The sequence below is a fragment of the Plectropomus leopardus genome, chromosome 6 (assembly GCF_026936395.1).
Source record: "Plectropomus leopardus strain MGB_pleo_1.0 chromosome 6, ASM2693639v1, whole genome shotgun sequence".
Lineage (NCBI taxonomy): Eukaryota > Metazoa > Chordata > Actinopteri > Perciformes > Serranidae > Plectropomus > Plectropomus leopardus.
Window position 1 is genome coordinate 34,875,971 of NC_142181.1, and position 15,119 is coordinate 34,891,089.

The 15,119-nt window shown below is 40.4% G+C and overlaps 1 protein-coding gene across 5 annotated transcripts in view; it reads right to left on the reverse strand.

Annotated features, from left to right (window-relative positions):
- The window catches only part of LOC121942853 (leucine-rich repeat and fibronectin type III domain-containing protein 1-like protein), a 527,737-nt gene that overhangs the window by 232,506 nt on the left and 280,112 nt on the right, over positions 1 to 15,119 (reverse strand). For all 5 annotated transcript variants that reach the window (XM_088079341.1, XM_088079340.1, XM_088079343.1 and 2 more), the window contains one exon: positions 14,544 to 14,739. The gene's annotated coding sequence lies outside the window, so the exon portion shown is untranslated. The remainder of the gene's footprint in view (positions 1 to 14,543; positions 14,740 to 15,119) is intronic.

The following is a 15,119-nucleotide window of genomic DNA, read 5'->3' on the forward strand; positions in this document are numbered from 1 at the left end:
CAGCCTTCCCTTCAACAAACTGAACCACAAGGAGGGAAAGAGGCACCAAACAGCAGCCAAAAGGTGCTCATGTACTGTTTTTAGCAGCTCCGGCACTTTGGCAGAAAACCAGCCGTCATTAAGGAAAGCGCTGAACTAATTAGACAGACAGTCGAAGAGCCTGGTGCTTTATGGAACTGACTACAATTGCCGCTGTGGCAAGAGATAACACCATGCAAAGACGAGGAAATGGGGAATCTGAGCTTGGAGAAAATACTGCGAATGAAACAGAAAGAAATGCACACAGATGTTAATATCATCATTGTGCAAAGTTGTGGAAAGAATAATAATTAGTAGGGTGTTTCCTAACCCTATCAGGATAAGACATAAGAATCGACAGAGCAAACTAGTGCATGAAGGACAACAGATCAAGAACAGTCTCTGAACTACCTCCGTACCTTGTGATCTTGTGGTTTTACTTTCCTTGTATGAAAATGAATGTAATATAGCTTAACTATTAGAGTAGGTAAATAGGGGTCCAGTTGCCAAAACGAAATGCTGTCATTGTTCATTTCTGCAAACCACCCCTACATTGAATTTGCACTTTTCATACATATTGACATAATATCTGAGCTGTCATCAGGAGACTGTAGACCACTGTTTGAGAAAACTGGTTGTTTTTTAGCAGATCATTAGCTTAGCTTTTTGGGCCCCAAACATTGATGTTTTGTGGAGATGTGTTGCTGTTTTTCCAGTGGTTATAGTGCAACAGACATTTTTTACCTAGACATCATTGCTTTTCCAGCAGGAATTGTGTCCCCACAACAGGCTATCTTAAGCCAAAAGATGGTCTTTTACTAGCCAAAACCAAGCAGTGCCTAAACCTAACCACACACTGACCTCAGCCTTGTTGAAACATGAAGTTTGAATGTATCTTGCCACATAATACTAACAAATGTGCACTATAGAGATGTACAATGCCTACATTTATTCTGGTGAATGGGTTGAGAATAGATAAATGCATTAAAGGAAGTGTAGGAGATAAAATAGAAACTAGAAAATCTAGAACTAGAACATCTAGAAAATATCAAACCACTACTGACAAACATCTTGGAAAAAATGTTGCCAGCTTCTCAAGCATCATCTAGATCAGAGATAATCAATTCATGGCCTGCATGCCAAATCTGGCCCTGTATAGGGTGGGTGCCAGGTGGACCCCTGAACGTTTTTTTAATTCACAATAAAAATAAAGTGATTCACACTGGGAATTGTTTTTGTACTCTTAGTGTACATAAGGTGCCGGAATGCATAAAACTGCATCAAAATAGAGCTTGTTTATCAAAATAAAAAGGTGCTAAAATCCTAGAAATATGCTGAAATCCTAGAAATGTCCTGAAGTACTAGTTAACTCCTAAAATCCTAGAAAGTCCTAAAATTCTAGAAACATCCTAAAATCTCAGAAATGTCCTGAAATCTTAGAAACATCTGTTAATCCCAGAAATGTACTGAAATCCCAAAAATGACCTGAAGTTCAAGAAATGTGCTAAAACTCTAGAAACATCCTGAAACCCCAGAAATGTCCTGAAGTAAAGAACCATGCTAAAACCCTGATAAATCCTTAAATAGTCCTGATATCCTAGAAGAGTCCTTTAATCCTAGAAATGTCCTACAATCCTCCAGATGTGTATTGGGCTGCAACTACTAGCCCCCAGCCTCCTGTTTCAAAAGCTGCCCCAAAGCAAAGCAAGTTGAGTATCCCTGTTCTAGACCTCTGAAGTTAACATTTGACAGTTAGTGGACTGGCTTCCTGTCTCACCATGACGATGTCCCTGTGCACAAAGCCAAAGATAATCATTCCGCCAGTTTAGTGTGGCAGGACTGGTCTGCACAGAGCCCTGACCTCAACCCCACTCAACACCTTTGAGATAAACTGCAACACTAACTGTGAGCCAGACCTGATCAACCAACAAGATTCTGTGGCTGTGTCATACTACTTTATAGTCTGGGGTGCCAGTCAGAGTCAAATCCGACAACAATATTCCAAAACAACCTGCAATCAAGCATAAAAACATAAACAGCAGCGCCGCAAGAAAAATACTTCAATTTCAATCTCAACAATAGCTTACTTTGCTTTGATGGATAACTTGACAAAACTGTGGGGGTGAGGTGGAGCAATTTGATGTGTAGATGCAACAAGCAAGTTTACAGCAAACAGTCCACACTGCCTCATTCTACACAATCAAAAATTCAGTTCCAAGCACTCCAACTCAATTGTCATTTCAGTTTAGAACAACAGCACCTCAAAACTCCCCCCCTGGGATTTACACCCAGCCAAACCAAAATGCATGAAGAGGAGAAAACAAAACTATACTGAGAAGCAGCTCAGAAGAATGTAACCATTATCACAGTGCAAACAATATATTTACAACTATTTCAAAGCAAGTTTCATTCCTGACAGATCTGCAAACTGGTCAAGTAACCCTCACGGTGGAGTTTTATCATGGGTACATTCATTTCTCTCTGTGGAGGAATGAACCATTCCAGAAGAGCTCCACAAACCAGGTCTGTACACACAACTGCAAGATAATCACTGAATGCTGTCCACTGTCAGCTACTGTCACTCTAATAATAATATAGTTTTTAGGGAGTCTGGATTCAACCAATGTGGGGAAACAGGTCAGTCTGTAATTGGATTGCAGACGACTGAAGGTGTAGTTTACTGATTTTAGAATAAAGTTTTGACAGGCCTGACACTGTGATATCAGACAGAGGTAGACGGGCAGTAGACCGTGGTTACACTTAACTTGGTCAATTAAAGATTTACTATTACTAAAAGTACAAGAGTAACCAAGACGGTTTGGCTGAGGTCTTTTGCCCTCCCCTTGAGTTTGAATGAATGTAATTTATGATGAGATAATGAGGCAGTTGACTCTAGGGCTGCAGCTATCGAATATTTTAGTAATCGAGTATTCTACTGAAAATTCCATCGATTAATCGAGTAATCGGATAAAACATATTTTTTAGTTAAAGAGCAATTATAAATATACATGAGACAATAAGACATTTCACCTAACAATGAACCATTGGTTTCCTTTTTTAACTACCCAGTTAGCTTTATTATGTTATTATTTTCCACCCTCATCACTCTACAGCGCTGTGTTTTTACAGATTAAATAAAGCCTGTATGAAAGGCACGTTAGCCACGCATCCACAGTAGTCATAATTAATAGAAACCTAGCCCTCCACAGGGCTAACGTTATGTTAGCAAGGTACAGTAACGTTAATCTCATTAATTAGTGCTACGTTAACTTAATTTTTCCTTGTCTCGGGTGACGGTCCTCCGCTCTCGGAGTAAACAGGGGGCCTTCGGTGGAGATGCTGCAGCATTGAAGACGTACTGTTGTGGTATACAAGCGCTGTCTTACAGTGAATACACGCAGTGTTCGCCTTGGCGTCCAGCTTGAAATGCTCCCACACTTTTGACATTTTCTGCCTTTTCTTTGTGCCTTTCTCTTCGCTTTCGTCGCCTTCTTCGTCGTTACCTCTACATCCATGGTTAAAACCAAACATATCTGCCGCCTCTTTCTTCTTCCTTTACATGCGTGACGACAGCGCGTTGTGCCGCATTAAAAGTAGTCGGGGCGAAATACCATGCTTTGAGCTGGCAAAATTAAACGATTCCTCGAGGCAGAGAAAATTCCTCGATCATTTTTTGTAATCGAGTTACTCGAATTATTCGAGGAATCGTTTCAGCCCTAGTTAACTCTTCTGTGACAAAGAGAAAGTTGAATTCAAAAGGTGTACAGTTGCATTCCTCTGTTTAAAAAGGAAAGTAGGGGGCATCACCTCATATACAGAGGTTGAATCCTTGCCTCCACGGGTTTGGGTTTGATTCCGGCCTTGACCATTTGCTGCAAGTCATCCCCCCTCTCTCTCTCCCCCTTTCACGCTTAAAACTGTCCTGTCCATTCAAGGCAATAAAAGCCCCAAAAAGTAATCTTTAAAAGATAAAAAGGAAAGTAGATGTGACATCATTACTTTTCTTAACAATTTGTGGGTTTCAATTGTGTATTCATTAGTATGAAAAGCTAAAAGTAAGCAATGCACTTGCTGTTAAGTGTGCGTGTGTGCGTGCGTATGCCGGGGGTGGTTACCTTGCGGTGCGCACTTATACCATTATATATACCATCCTGTGCCCCGGTGAAATTTGAGGCAGGTATGAAATAATACATACCGCGTTAGCCTAACTGGCTTCTTTGTCTCTGGGAACAGAGTTACAATAAGCAGTGGTTGAATTTTCCCTATTGAAATGGGATTAACCTTCCAAGATGCTGAAAGGCAACTTTGGCAATAAATAATCCGCCCCAAGTATGTGAAGGAGCGGTACCACAGGTCCTTCCTTCCTCCTGCTGTACACCTCTTAAAAGGTATTATTACAATGACATTTACCAATTATCCGGAGATAGAAAAGCATTGACACTCTAAATTCATTCACAACCTAAGGTTCACTCTATCAATCGATCAAGTCACCAAATAAAAAAGAACGGTGCTTCATAACCAGGCCACCATCTGCGCTCTGTAGGCTAACGTTAGCAACCCATGCCCCTATCTTGCCACTTTATAAGATATTAGAAGAGCAGAAACAAGTAACTCTGCTGCTGGACTTAACTTACATATCTGGAGTTATATGGCATCAAAGTGGGGGCAATGCAACATGGAAATATGTCAAAATGAGGGACTGTCACCCAGAAATCATCAATAACAATGTAGCACTGGTTAGTTACCCAGTTACCCAGACATCAACATATTAGCACTTTTTTTGTTATGCTTGTCATGAAGAAAAGAACCATAATGCACTGCTTGTGTACATACTTTTAAAATCTTTTTTTTTTAACAAAAATAAAAACACATGAGGGTTTTTTTTGTTGCCATCTTGCTTTTTTCCAGTAACACTTGGTTTGGAATTTGCCTTTAAAAATTTCCATTTGGGTAGGTCACTTCGCCCTAACCCTCAGTACCAACAATAATTGGGACATCGGGTCTCTACATGTGAACATGCAAAATAGAGGAGTGAGGATTAAGTGGTACAGGGCAGGAGGTGTATTGGGACTGAGCCACTGTCGCCTCTCTGCTAACAGGAAGTCACCTCAAGAGGAGATAAAGGGAGGACTGGAGTGAAAGAGCAAGGGGAGGTGGAGGCCATTTGGGATGCTTTATTTGCTACTTCATCATCAAAACTGGATGTGTGTTATTGCTGAAGAAGCACTTACATAATTGACATACTGTAGCCTTATTCTACAATACAACTCTAGCCAAAGTTTTATGCAGAGCCAGCAGAAAATGTACATGGAGCACACTGAAGTTGCTGACATTAAATAATAACATGACAGGTTTGAATAGAGTACAAACTGTAACGTTGACCGTGCTCACATTTATGAGCTTATAGCTGTAGGAGTATATCCATCTGGAGGTGAAAGGTAAGTCAGTACATTTACTTAATTACTGTACTTAAGTAAAACTTTGAGGTATTTGTACCAGCTAATGATACTTTATTCTTCTGCATCAACAATTTTGAAAGGAAAGCTCTGTACTTTGAGCTGTACTATATTTCCCTCCCAAATGGAGTGAATTCTCTGCTTAATCACAAAAGGGGGTTATAATATGGAGAGAATAAAAAGAAACGTTTGGAGCTTTTGGACCATCTGGACAGTTTGTATGTCAAACTGAAAGCAAGATATTCATTTTTTTCAAACACGACTAGACTTGTGGTCATTTTGCGGGCACATGGCAAATGTATAACATTGCAATGTGTAAGGAGAGGCTGTTCTTTTTTGCTTTGAGATGTAGCTGGTTCTGCTGGTCCAAAGTCCAGGTCCTAATGGTTTGGTACTGTTTACTTGTTCACATGTACTCCCTTTTACAGGTCAAGCTATGCAGAGTACTACAGTACCTTCTGTCCATCAGCACTGGGCTAAGTGACTATATATCACTAATGCTGTGTCTCTAGCCACTGGGCATAATATTAGTATCTGGCAGAGAGCCATGGAAGGAGGCAGATCACTCCCTCAAGACTTTCCCTCTGTCTCAGGGGTCCTGTCCTAACACCTCTATTGCTAGACCCTCTATTGACAGGTTCCTGGGACACCCATACTGAGCCCACCATCTTAGTAAACAACCAAACGTTTTCAGCCATTGACAGGTTAAATTCCCTTAAAAGACTCTGTTTCATGCTGTGCACTCTGATGATGAAGTAAATATCAAGATTGTCGCTGAAGATGCAGCCTTTGGACGCCTGTGTGACTTGGTATGGGGAAGGACTGGTTTAAAGCAGGAGACTAAACTGAAGACCCACCATGCTGTGGTATTTCCATGTTGCCCACACAGTCTACCAGCGCCATGCCAGAAAATGTAACCATCCCCACCTGAGCTTTTTGAGGAAAGTGCTAAGGATCAAGTGGCAAGACAGAAACCCCGATGAAGAAGTCCACAACAAGGCAAATATTTTCAGCACTCTGTTGCACAGACACAGCTCAAATGGGCTGATCATGTGACTAGATAGCCCTGCATTGAATCACCAAAACAAGTCTTTTTTGGTGAACTAAAAAAGAGAAAGCGAATGCAAGGTGGCCCAAAAAAGCGCCACAAGGATCCTCTGAAAGCCTTACTGAAGAGCTTTTGCTTTGATCCAAAACAGTGGACCCTTGCTCATGACTGACCTACGTGGGGAAAAAGACTCTAAGAAGATGCAGCATTCCGTGAGAGCAGGAGCAGCTCCTGTGCTATACTGAGGATGCAGCAGCGGAAATCTGCCAAGAGATGACTTGCATCTGCACCTCAAAACTCCCTGATCTGTCCAGTGTGCCACAGAGAATTCAGGGCTCAGACTGGTCTGTTCAACTATTGGCGCACTCACCAAACCCAACCCACTGAGCTGTGCTGTGGTCATCTTCAACTATGATGGCAAACAAGAGAGGACTGACAAGGAAAGATGGCCCCTTCCAACATTTCAGACAATGTTAGAATACAAGAAGTCTAACTAAAGTTACATGTAAAGCTTGAAAACACCTGGAACAGGCAAGGTCTCCCTCTTTCCTTATTTTATTTATTTAACCTTTATTAATGCTGGTAATCTCATTGAGTCTTGGGGTCTCATTCTCAAGAGAGACCTGTTTCCGACAACATACGATATAACAATAATTAGTTACAGATAGAGTAATATATAGTTATTATAGTTACAGTACCAATACAGCACAAACAACATTTAAGTTAAAGTGCCAAGTGGATGCAAATTAAATATAGTAAATAGGAACAAGTTTCTGAAGATGCTTTTTCCGGTGCCCTTAAAACAGGTTCAAAATCCCCTACTGTGATCACACTGGACAGCTTCAGTTCCTGTTGTAGCACGTTCAAGGTTGAAGGGGCAGAGGAAAAAAAGGCCTTTTTGCCAAGCTCAGTGCGTTCTCAAAGGCTACGACTGCACTGATTGCATGACATGTAGGAGGATAAATATGCTGGCAGCAGTCCAAGGATGGATCTGTAAATTAAGTGTTACCGATGCAAAAGTCTATGTATGGACAATGACGACCAGTTGACCAGAGAGTACAAAGTGATATGGTGAGTGAGGGGTTTACAGCCAGTTATGAAGCTTATTGCTCCATGATAGACAGCGTCCAACATCTGTGGAGAGCTGGCAGAGGCATTCACACCAACAATGTCACCGTAGTCAAGAAGAGTTAAGAAGGTGGCAGCAACAAGCTACAATGATTTACTTATATGTATTCAATCGAAAACTATGATTGGAGTTTACACATCTTCCAATGAGTAATAGTAATTAGCTGAACTGCCACTGCTCCGATGAGGAACAAAGTGAAGTTGTGACCACCAATATGAAGAGCAGGAAAAGTGTTCTTCATTTAGACTGAGCTGAGCAGAGTTTCAAAGCTAGCTGAAAGGCAGGCTATGATATCACATATATGATTGAATATTGGCTACCATGCATGTAATTGGTGATACAAGCATGCATTCATGATTTACTGTAAGCAGGTCAAAGTCCTGTCATAAATCACAAGCCCAGAATTAGGTTCTTGGAGCATGAAACATCCGTTTATAATGTTTGGAGTAGAGCCCGACCAATATATCGGTCAACTGATATTACTGGCCAATATGAGCCTTTCTTAGACATATCTGAGCATATCGGCATTGGCGTATATTTTTTCTGATATGCGGCTATAAGAAAACTTTTTTTACAGACCATATAATGCAGAAAATGATGTTTAGGTGGTTTAGAAATCGTCAGCAACTGACTAATACTTAACAGTACTGATGTTTATTTAGCAATTTATTTGATTGTATTTATTCTTTATTTAAATGGTCAGCAAAGACCCTTCAGTACTGATGTGTATTTTATTTTTATATTCTTTATTTGAATGGACGAAGACTAATGCTGAACACATTCAGTGCTGATGTTTAATTTATTTTTTTATTCATTCTATTTTTGTTTGTCTGTAATGTTAAATAAGTGAATTGTTAAATAAAAGTTGTTTGTTTAAGAAAGTAGCCTTCTGACTACTTTTGCGTAGTCATATTGGTGCAAAATCAGTACACAATCCACATAGAAATGATCTATTTTCATTCCAGCTCAAAAATTCAGGTCGCCATGTAAGGCAATCAGTAAATTTTCCCACAACAAAATCAGTATCGGTCTCAAAAATCTCAAATCGGTCGGGCTCTAGTTTGGAACAATTTCTTTAGTTTTTCAGTCTCTTATGTGTGTCTCCTGTATGGTTGGTTCGAGTCAGGAATGCAGGCAGAGTGCACTCTGGGCCTCGGCAGCTTTGAAACTAAATGTTAAGTCCTCTTGCTCCCATTACTTCACCGCAGAGGTGGTTCTGCTGCTGTGCTGCACCTCTGCTGCTGAATGACCACAGAAGGAACACTGTGGCCAACACCATGTCCCTTAATAGGCCTGTCTGCTCCGCTGCTCTATCCGGATCAATAAAGATATAAAGACGCAGAGAGGGACCCAGCGAAGCTGAGCGGCCTGCCAGCAGCTGGCCGTGTCCTCGGTCCCTGGCTGAGTCCACCACTGCTGTCAGGTGGTAATATGTCTGTTGACCTTGAGGTGCACAGGGCGCAACACACACCAACCTGCTCTATTTGCAAAAGTGTTTTCAACAGCAGTAGCATTATGTTTACATCTACAGGTATATTTATGGTATTTGGCAGATAACTCCTATCCAGAGAAACTTGTACAGCCCCAGAAACTAAAGGTCCTTTCTCTCCTCTCATGTCTGTGTTACAGCACACTGAATAACTTTACCAACCATGGACTAAAAAAGCAGCAACCTTTTCTAAGATGCAATGTTTGCAATTTAAGTTGTTTTCTTGTTCTCACGTTGGCTTCTGTTCAAGCCCTTTTACTAGTGATGGTCCTTTTGAAGCGTGTATCGAGGCTTGTATCGATGAAGTATGTGGTGACGTTAAAAGCCTCTGGAGCCGGCCATACTACGTGACTGATTCAGGAAATGGTTCGTGGGTTTGACATTGAAGTTCTATATCAAGCAAGAATGGGAAAGAATTTCACTTTTAAAACTTTAACAATTACTGTCCTGCGTTTTCAAGTGTTGTTAAAGAAAAGGTGATGTAACTCAATGGTTAACATGCTCCTGTGCCGACTTTTTTTGGATTGTGTTGCAGGCATCACATTCAGAATGAGTGTATATTTTCAGAAAAACAATTGAGTTTATCAGTTTAAACATTAAATATCTTGTCTTTATACCGTATTCAATTAAATAAAGGTCGAATAGGATTTGCAAATAACTGCATTCTGTTTTTAGTTACAATTTTCACCGCATCCCAACTTTTCTGGAATCGTGGTTGAACCTGGAATTCTTCTTGTTAAACTCACAATTGTCATCATGTCTTAATTACAAATAAAAATGTTTTTGATATTTTTGCTGCATTATTTCTTCAGTTTTTAATTTGTAAGGTTTTATCTGCTGATTTTACAATTTGTCCGTTTTATTTCGCTGCCTTGTAAAGCACTATGTAACACTGCTTTTGAAAATGTCTTTATGAGAATATAATTATTATCATTATTATTATTATTATTATTATCATTCTCATTTTGTTGTAGGAGTGATTAATTTAAATATGTGAACATTTAGAGAATGGATAACTAATCTCTGCACATTGTTAAAAACAAGTTCAGACCTGAAACCTTCCCAGCTCTTTAGCCACCTGCACAAGAAACATGATTAAGTTGTTACACATATTTGTTAAAAGGTAATAAGTGTATACAGGTCAAGAAAAACTGGTCTCATGAAAACTGAGGGCAAAGCTTCTGCCCAATAGCTCTGCAAGAGGAGGCCCACACATGGCAGCTTCACTGCTAATGATGACTATTTATAAGCCCATTTTCTCATCACGCTGCAGAACTCAACAACAAAAACAACAGGAAACCTATTCAGTATTCAGGCTGCACTTATTTTGTACTTTGTTTAAGAAACTTTAACTTCAAAAACTTGAAAAAAAATTAGATTTCAGCAACCAGAGTTGAATATTCATCACCAAGCGGTGTGTAAACTCTCTCCTCTTCTGTTCATTCATTAGAGCGGACCCCACACAGGAGCAGCAGTCAGCTTTTGTTCTCCGTCTGACTCGTGTCCCAGCCTTCGCTCTCATTATTGTTACTCTCGTCCTGCGTCTGTACTTGTTATTATTCTGCTTGTGACCATTAGGCCTGTTCATCTCATTACTGTAATTCGGATTCAAGGCTCACACCTGCCATTACTGCCAGCACACTGTCTCATTAGGAAACTCCTGTCACCGCCGCAGTGAATGCAGCAGCCGCACAAATTAGTTCTGATAGAAAAGTCTTCAATGAGACACAGAGTGGCAGCAAGGAAAGATATGACTCTCTTTGAGTGTGTGTGTGTCTGCGTGTGTGTGCGTGTGTAAGGAAAAAGTGTGTAAATTAACAAAATAAAGGTAAATTGCAAGATCATAATTGAGTGTGTGTTTCTGGAGGGAGGACTTTTTTATGAGAAAATGAAGGAGAGAATAAAGTGTGTATGTGCATGCAGGTTTGTCGTGTCTCAGATTCTCATTTTAGTGTGTGTGTGTGTAATGAGATCTATAGCTACCTAATGGACCTATTTTCTAGTCTGAGTTGCTTCAAACAATTCAGTCGGAGCAAGAAACTAATGTGGCCATTAAGGCCGCATTAGCTCAATTCACTGTCTCACACACACACACACACACACACACACACACACACACACACACACACACACACACACAAACACTCTAATTGCGAGTTGTTGCAAATGTTGTCTTCTTCTATTATGAGTTTGCGTAAAAGCCATCAGTGAGGTCACCCCATGGCCGCCGAAGCTCATCAAATCCTTTTGGAGATTTCTGGGTGTTAACTTTTTAATGTGGCTTTTAAATCTTGTTTACTGCTTTTTACGTCAGCACAGAATAAACCAAGGGTGCAGTTATTTAAACTGATTCAAAAGGCATAGTTTATCTTGCAATAAAGCAGCCGTGTCAAACTGGGGATAATGTTTGTTTTTGGGGCGATTCATTATTTTTCTTTTTTTTTTTTTTAACCAGCAGCCAAGGCCAACGGGAGTTAATGATGTTTGACATCGTGGTAAGGAACACAGCCGGAGTGTCTGCAGTGTTTCATTGATTTTTATATTATCTTGTGGGTAAATATGTTCCACAATGCAACGATAGTTCATAGATCTGTTGAGGGAAAATGCAACAGTAAAAAGGGCAATTTATCTAAACAAACTGAGACCTGACGGAATATGTGATACAGTTAAAACTGCATGACTTTACAACTTAAGATCTGCTGTATGTCGGTCTGTTCATTTCACAGTTAGAACGAGTCTCTACTGGACGGAGATAGAGGAGAAAAATGATTTACACAAGAGATGACCAGAGTACTGCAGGAGAAATCATTAAAACCGGCTGAAAACTCGTTAATAAAAAAAAACAAAAACAAAGAAGGAACAATGGACATGTAACAGTAATCCATTGTAAATGTTCCAGTCAGGTGGAGAGAGCACATTTGACCAAAGCATACCTGTGCATCAAACCCCACAACAACCAATAAGGTGAGTACTTCTGTATGAATTCCTGGAAGGGAATTTGTCTTCTGCAACAGACTCAAATTACTAGTAAAGAACTAGTGAGACTAGTGAATCCAACTCAAAGGCGAAATCTATCTATTTTTATCCAGCAATGGTGCAGCCTTTGGACCAGAGTAAAAACAAAGGTGTGTGAAAGTGAGCCATACTAGCTGAAAAATGAAACAATGTATAATTTTCACATCTGATGCACACCAACATATGGGAAAACTAACTTTAAGTATCTGATATTTACTGTACTAAGTATCAAAAGTTATTCTTTTTTGTTTTGACCTGATGAAGACCCAAGCAGGATCGAAATGTTTTCTTGAATAAACTTGTGTGGCATGGAGTAAGTGTGCAGCTGTTATTTTTCCTCATATACGCTGTTTTTTTAACAGCCTTGTGCCTACGTGATCTGCATAAAACTACCCTCTCTCGACTAAAAGTGAAAAGTTGACAGAAATATAAAAAACTCAAGGGAAGTACAGATACTACCAAAAAAATATTTAATTATTTTAACAAAGCAATAATGCTTCATTGCAATGCGTTGCTGATTCCAAATATTGGAAGCTGCAGACACACATGAAGACCATGAAAACTTTACGAAGACGAGACACCCAACAAATGCTGCACACTGGAGATATTTTCAACCAGTTACACATGTCAGCCTATAGGGCAATGTGCATACACACATACTCTAACCACTTGGGAGAGACCTGCTGCCATGATGCAACCTTTGTGAGTGGACTAACACAATCTGCCACATCTTAGCCAGTTTGCTGGTCACTCTCCAAAAGCCACAGACAGACAGTCAGAAACAATGCGTCTGATTGGTTTGACAAAGGCATCATGGACAGCTAAATAAGATGGCTAACATCAACAAAAACTGTTTTCAACACAGATCAAATGGAACAATAATCACTGGAGACATTCAGTGTTGGATTTATCACTATGGATTCGTTTTACAAAGTCTCCAAAAAACAACAAAAAAACAAAAACAAAACCAGTTCAAAGCTAGATTACGAGGTTCCTTAAAGGGATATGATCACACGAAAGCCCGCAATGGAGTGGCACACTGGTTAGCATTTGCTTCTGGGCTAAGCTACAGAGACATTTAACGTTTATGTCCGCGTAAAACACTGTCCACAGAGTTAGTATGTCCAATTTTTCTCATCAGTCCTGTTGAATGCTTGGTGGTGAGACTGAATCGTACGCAGTTCAACTAGAAAAGCTTCACTCAGTGTTTCCTCTACACTCATTTAGGAGTGGCGGCCCGCCACTCCTAAATCCTACCCGCCGCTCCTTCAAATGTCGTTTTTTTTTTGGTTGTAATTCTGTATTTTAAGATGATTAGAGCTCGTGATAGGATGTTAAACAGGTTGCTGTTCCATCTCTAGTATCCATTTTATATTGCTGGGAAAATAATTTTTTTCACCCAGACAACCGCATTATTCAAGTTTCTCGCCCAAAAACTAAATTTTCTTTTTCACATCAATCACAATGAAACCTTATGCATCCTCGTTTATTTAGTTAACCAGCTCTTAGCTTGCTGCTTTCAACTCAGATTTCAATATTATATTCAATATATCAGCAGTAGCTGAAGGAGTTGGAGGTTTTGGGTTTTTTTTAAACCCAAAGACAGACAAGGTAACTCCCTTTAGGTTTAATTTGATGTACAATGGATGTACAGTATGCGGACTGGTGATTGGATTTAATTGACATGACTCGACTCAAGATGTATGGTAAAGTTACAGGACCCACGAGACTTTATAGCGGTATCAATATGTTCAAGCGTTATTGATTTTCAGGTTTTCAAAAAAGCAGAACTGGGCCCTCAATAGAACCGGGTTTGGATGCCCATCCCTAGTTCTATAAGACACTTTACATTTACAAACCACCTGTCTGATCAGACAACATGAGGTGTTCCTCATGCCAACACAGAGTTTATGTTCATGTCAGGCCCTGGCACATTGTGAATTCACGTAATTTTGCATTTTTTCCTCAATAATAACACAGTCAGATACCGGTTAATGGGTGTCAACCTGTTGAAATCTGTATTAATCAAAACTGATTTCTCCACAACACACTAAATTACACCAAGACTACCTTAATTCCATCTTTCTCATGCACAGTTACTGCAGTTAGTGGGTGTATAAACCACCGTGTAACCCCTGTATATGGATTGGTTTTGACACAGACACACACATACACGCATGGCATGGCAGCCACCAAACAAACCAAATCTGTCACCAACAAGTGCAGCCAGTCAAAGCAGGATACTCTTTTTGAACCAAACCTTAAGATTTTGATGGCTAAATTACTTTTCGGAGACAAAATAAATATCTAACTAAATTAAAAGTTAATCTTACAACCAAAGCCACTGGCAACATCGCATTAAAAGTGTGGTACTGAAAAGCAGCCTACCTTTTAACAGGGAGGGGGGCCTTCCTCTTCTCACAGGGCCCGAAACGCTGCTGGCGCTCATCCGGGTCCACGTGCACGTACTCGTGGTGCGCACACCCACGTAGGTTTGACTGGAGGACCCTGCAGACGTGCGTTAGATGCCCTCAAAGTGTGTCATTTGCTCAACCAGCTGTCCGTCAAACTCTGCCAAGATTCCCTGCACAGAGAGACCAGGAGAAAAGGATAAGTGGTGAAGAGGAGGGAAAAGGTTGAGCGGAGAGAAGGGGAGGGGAGGGGGGACGAGTGGACAGATGCCTGGAGAGGAACGCGGAGCAGCCAAATGGCAACTTGGCTTGTAAAGTGACATGTTCCCTCAATCAGCTAGAATCCTCCATCACTGGGATGAGATGAGAGGACAGACTGAGATAAAAGACGGACAGAAAGACAGAAAGCATCATGGTTAAAAGGAGGCACCATTTGTCCTCGTGTCTTACCAATGACAGAGTGACAGAGCTCAGACTATAGAGAGGAAGTGAGGCTGAAGTTGAGACAGCAGCATAACAGTCGCCTGTTAATCAATCAGCGTCAGACTGTAGC